This window comes from Lontra canadensis, unplaced genomic scaffold (genome assembly GCF_010015895.1).
Source record: "Lontra canadensis isolate GAN:19392208 unplaced genomic scaffold, GSC_riverotter_1.0 scaffold49, whole genome shotgun sequence".
Lineage (NCBI taxonomy): Eukaryota > Metazoa > Chordata > Mammalia > Carnivora > Mustelidae > Lontra > Lontra canadensis.
Window position 1 is genome coordinate 11,132,326 of NW_022631043.1, and position 5,974 is coordinate 11,138,299.

At 42.5% G+C, this 5,974-nt stretch overlaps 1 long non-coding RNA gene across 1 annotated transcript; it reads right to left on the bottom strand.

Annotated features, from left to right (window-relative positions):
- Positions 1-420: 420 nt before the first annotated feature.
- Positions 421-3,241, bottom strand: LOC116877046. Its single transcript, XR_004384515.1, has 3 exons — positions 3,164-3,241; positions 1,730-1,965; positions 421-1,249 (listed from the first exon to the last, which is right to left on the bottom strand). It is a non-coding gene; the product is annotated as an uncharacterized LOC116877046 (long non-coding RNA).
- Positions 3,242-5,974: the final 2,733 nt, after the last annotated feature.

Consider the following 5,974-nt stretch of genomic DNA (forward strand, 5'->3'; position numbering starts at 1 on the left):
AAATGTTAGTAATAAAATCTGCCTCCTATGATCACTGTGAGGATTAAGTATCACTAGGAACAGAACAGATGCTGTATGGTGCCTATAAGATGGCAAGCATTTGACAAATTCCAGTTCTTCTCCCCTTTATAGACATGAAATGATGACCCTACTTATTAAAGTCAAAACAAGGGGCATCTGGGTGGCTCAGTAGGTGAAACATCTGCCTTTGGCTCTGGTCATGATCTTGGAGTAGCGGGATGGAGACCCATGTCAGGCTCCCTACTCAGTGAGGAGTTTGCTTCTCCCTCTGCCCCCCACTCCACTCATGCTTGCTCTCTCTCTCTCTCAAATAAATAAATAAAATATTTTAAGAAATAAAACAAAGTCAAAACAAGACAAACAAATAAAACAAAAGAAAATGTCAAAGGATTACCTTTTAGAAATGGTTCTCTTAAAGCAAAAGCAAATTATATACCTAATTGTGTAGACTACTCATTTACGTGCTAGGTACTGCAATACAATCTTGAGTAGAACACAGTCTCAAAGCTCAGGAGTTTAAAGTCCAGTGGATCAGATTATCATCTGAGGAGGGATACTATAACTTGAAATTATAATTGCATTTTAATTGATGAGCACTGACCTTGAACCTGTGCAATGTTATTGATACCTTGTGCATTTCTATCCTTCCTCCAAAACTTCCAGATTGCCAAACACATGCAAATGCTTCTTTAACAAAAGAATTTGAAGGGAAAAGTGGAGATCAGAAAGGAAGTGGCTTTGTTTTGTTTTGTTTTGTTTTTTTCTGTTTTTCCACTGATTACCAATTTTCCTCTGAAGAAATGGTTGGATCAGGGATGACCAAGGCCTGGGAATCTGCCTTTAGCACAGCCACAGTGTTGCAGTTTTTCCCCTCCATGAACTAGATACTATAATATTTTCCCATCTTAATCTCATTGTGAACGCTTCCAACACATTCAAGGGCAGGGATCCTATTTTGTTCATCTTTGTGTTCTCTGCATTTAGCAATTGTTGGCACATCGTATATGGTCAATAAATGTCAATGATTTCAACAACAAGCATCTCTTTTTTCTCTGAAGCCAGCAAGTTGGATGGCCTGAAGTAGGCTTGGCTCAGCTCATCTGGACAAGACTGACTCACATGCATTGCTGGTGAGCTGGTGCGTCCGCTGCGGTCTGGCTGGTCTAGGAAACCCTCAGTTGAGGTGACTATGTTTTGTTTCATGCAGACTCTTGGAGGTGATGGGACCCTCTGGAAAACAATGGTTTAGGAGGACAGCATTGAACTTATTTAATGGCACCAAGAGATATCCTAAGAAAACCACTCCATCAGACAGGTACAAAGAAGAAGATAAGAAAACAGATGTTCTGATTCTATATGCTTTTGTGTTCTGCTGGAGGAAATACACCAGTTTTCTGGAGAGTGACTCAGTGATATGTGTCCAAATGCAGCCTGGCTGCTCATTTGGGCTTAAGATTAAAAGGTTGGGAAAAATTAGGCTAGGCACAGAGTGGCAGGGGAGGGAATAAAAGGGTAGAGGGTGGTGGGGTGGAGGGGGTGGGGGAGCAGGGATGGAGGGAATAGGCAGTGAGGAAGATAGAGAAGTGAGAGTCCCTCTTATACCTCTGTTCTGCAGTGTGAGGACACTTGGTGCCCTGGGACTGAGCCACGAGTCCCTCCCCACTTTCTGAAGAAGAGCAAAAAGAAAATTGGACAATTAAACACTTACGTGGGAGTGCAGGGAGAGCAAACCATGCAACCCAGACTGCTAGCCCCATTCTCTCAAGTGGATCGGGGTTAAAGCACAAAGCCCAGGGTAGAGTTCTGACCCTCTGGCAGGGAAAACAAGGATTGAAACTCGCTGAGCACTGAGCACAGAGGACAGATCATACCGAAACCATTAGGTGGGCGGGTAATGCAATGTTCAAATGGAACTGGATTTCTTAGCTTCGATTTCCGAAATCTCTGCAGGGAAAAAAAAAAAATAAATTGCCTCTGTTTTTCTTCTCTTCTCCTTATCTGTTCCCGTGTCTGGGATTGTTGGAGTTAGTATCAGACTCTCTGCAGTCTCGAATACGTCCTCCATTGTGTTCTTTCTGTGAAGAAAATTACAACTTGGAAAGGAAAGGGGGCGGAGAGGAACATTACATTCTAAACAGTCTCAGGGAGATAATTGCGAAGTCTCCTTCCCTCGCTCCTTGTTCCCCCTCCCTCCTTGGCCCCTCTGACTCTTCTTTGCCTCTAGGATCTGGCAAAGGGGAGCTGTGCTGCAGGTGGAGGGACGGATTTTCAGGTGCCTCCCTGTCATGTACCAGCTGTTTCTCCTCATCTTCCTGGGGCAGCCTGTACCTGCCTGGTGCTGCCCACAAAGGAACATTCAGGGGATTTTGTCTAGGGAAATGTGGAGTGATTCCTTTTTGTTCTTTTTCTTGGGGTCTAGGTTATCCCTGTCATACCTTCAACTGTCCACTTGGTCACGATTCAGTTCAGCACTCACTGCGCAGTTACTTCACTGTTTCAAGCATCTCTAAGTATTCAATATACCATTTATTGATTCTTTATTATGTGTCTAAAACCATACCAAGCATCGGCATCCTTGATTTCACTGAATCCCCAGAGCCATTGTAGTAGTCCTACTTCCTTTTCAGTGATACACTGGGTCCCAATGAATTCATATGTCCAGCGCTGCCATCCTTGAAGTCTTAAGGAAGAAGACAGACCTTAACTGGAGCTGGTTGTAGGGGTAGAAACCTACAATGAGATCAGGAAGGAGAGATTTTCAGGGGAGTGAAGGACTTGCCCGAGGCTACCTGGCTGTACTTGGAGGCTGGAGGAAGTGATTCCTGTAGCTCCTACTAACAGAGATTGAATGAATTGTGACTACCAGATCATTTAGCAAACACCTGGGCATGAGCTTACAATGATCATCCTCCCTGACCCCTGTGCACAGCCTGGAAGAAAATGCCAAAGGGAAAAGGGGGGAAAAATGCATGACCTTGGTTTTCTTTTTTCCTTTTTTTTTTTTTAAAATCTCTCTCTTTCTGGTTTTGTTAAAAAAAAAAAAAAAAAAAAAAAAAAAAAAAAAGCTAAGCTCTGAGTTAGCCAGACCACTTTGTCTTCATTTCCAAGGCCAGGAAACTGAGGCTCAGGGACAATGAGTCACCTGGGATCTGAAGACCAGGGGTTCTTTCCTTTACACCAGCATTTTTCAAAGTGTGGTCCTAGGACCAGCAGCATCAGCATCAGCTACCTGCGAACGCATGAGAAATGCAAATTTTTCAGGTTGCACCCCAGACTCACTGAATCAGAAACTCTGGTGTTGGGGCCCCACATTCTGGGTTTTAACAAGCTCTCTTTGTGATTCTGAGGTAGCTAAAGATTGAGAACTACTGCTTTACCAACATTTATAGCTCATAGTTCAGAACGAAATCCAGTTGTGAATCCATATATTTAGAATTTTTGCTGCCTTACATTATGGATGGTTTTGAAAGCAATTTTATTTTGACCTTGAAGAAATCCATTGCAAAAGTAAGATGCCAGAAGACTTTTAGAAATCTAATCAGCCGTGTAGCTTGTGATATGCTGGCAGTTGGAGCCTGGCACAGAACAGCAGGTTGCTGCATTAAGTGCAAAGGTGTGGATGGGAGAGGATTTCCCATGTTCTCATCACTTCCTTCTTGAGCTCTGCCTCACTGGGGCCAAGCTAATGGAGTCCTTCCCAGCTGTCAAAGCATAATAAACCTTGTTAGAGTTGCCCTCATGCTAGAGCCTCTTAGTACCAAAGAAAAACCACACCAGCTTCCTCAGAGGTAAAATGACTGTGTAAGGTCACCCAGCTGCAGAGTGAGGTTGAGGGAGGGAATCTATGCAGCCCCTTTCAACACCAACCCTTAATGAATCTGACTGCCAGGTGGTTTTAGCAGATGCTTTAAACAGTATTTAAAACTGATCACTGGTCTTGTTTCCCCACAATGATTGCCAAGCAGCTCAGAAGAAAATCCCCCAAAAATCAAAGGACAACCTTGAAATATTTCCTTCTAATTTTTGAAGTCTGGGGTTTGTTACATTTTTTATTTTCTGTTAATTCTTTCAAGTAGGCTCCATGCCCACATGGAGCCCAACACGGGGTTTGAACTCATCACCATGAGATCGAGAGCTAAACTGAGATCACTTGACAGACTGAGCCACCCAGGGGCCCCAAAGTCCAGTGTATTTTTAAAAAATGATTTCAAGATTTTTTTTCAGCAGTAAAGTGATAAAATGGTATTATAAAAATATTTACATAATCCTTCAGTTTTCAGAGCAAAGACTGAGTGATGTTCAATTAACCCACTGTGGGTATGTAGCCTCATTGCTCTCTGTCTTTCTGAGTCTGAATTTACTGATAGGGTTGACCTCCTCCCTGGCTTCACCTTCCTGCCTACACTCTGTTCAGTCTTTGCTCCATTTCACTGTGGTTTCTTTCCAGCGATTATCAGCAACTGCCTCATCCACAGTCCCCTGGATTATAGTCCTCCTCTGTCCTTCGCTCTTGTGTTTTTCTTTCTCATGATTCCTTCCCTGTCTCCTTGTGGAGTCCATGCCCTTTTTCTGGCTCCTGACCATTGGTGATCTCCCAACCCTTTGGATCTCAGCCCGTGCTCTTCGGGATGACCCATCGGAGCATCCCATTATCTCAAGTGTGTATCAGTCCTGCTCTGAGTTCTTTTTGAGCCTCAGACTGGAATATCCAACTCTTTGCAGAACTTCTCTTACAAGTATTTCAAACGCCACATGGCCCAAACTGAATGCACCTTCGCCTCTCCAAAAGCTGCTTTTTCAATTATTTTAGAGTAGACACATACACCGCATTATCCAGTTACACACTGCATTATCCAGTTACACACACCAGGAACTAAGGAGGTGTTTTGCACAATGCCAAATCTCAGAAGCATCACCTCCATAACATACACACGTACCACAAACACACAGCACACACATGCTTTCTCTCTTACGCACATGTGAGTGCACACAGATGCACAACTGCATACCTGCTTTCTCTCTTACACACGTTATACACACACACACACACACACACATACACATATACCATAGGCAAAGACCAAACCCTGTGAATTTTGCCACCATGTCTTCCCCTCCTTTACAACCCTGCTACCATTGTTCTTGAGCTAAGTCCCTAGTCATTGCTCACCCAACTACTGACAGTTTCCTGACTGTTCTTTTCCCTTCCTTTAAATCCATGCTCCCATTCTAGCCAGAGAAATTTCTCTAAAATGCAAGGCAACCACAGTTCTCTCACTTTGTACATCTCACATCTCCTCTTGCTTGTAGAAAAGGCCCACACTCTCAAGCACAGCCAGCAAAATCCTCCCTGACCTGTTTCTGCAGACTCTTTATCGGTTTCCACAAGAAATACCTCACCAATGAGTACCCTAAAATCCTCAAATATTTTATTGAATTTCCAGACACAATTAATGTCAATAAAAGGCTATTAATTAAAGAAAAAAACTTTAGTAGGAATATGATTCATGCAACAGCGATTTGGAAGTCTTAACAAACTCTCTTGCTGTTCCAATGCCATAAGTAACTGAAGACAATGGTAAGAGAGCGTATGAGAAAAAATTAAATTGAATTAAATTTTTAAAAATAAAATAAACAAAATCTTAAAAAAAGAGAGAGAGTGTGCATGTAACTATAAGAAAAAATTAGGGAATCGTTTACACACCCACGTGGATATATGATAATTTATTTAACCAAACCCCTATTGATGGAAATAAAGGTAGTTGCTAATCTTTACAACCTACATTATTAAAATATCAGTCTGTCTGTCTCTAGGATTAGAAGAAGAGTAAGAGTCAAAATGGGAAGACCAGTTAGAACAATAGAGCAGTGACTGAGACCAGCTGGTGTCAGTGAAGATGGAGAAGAGAGATATTTAGGGACCTAGAGGCCATAGCCTTAGAGAATTTAACAT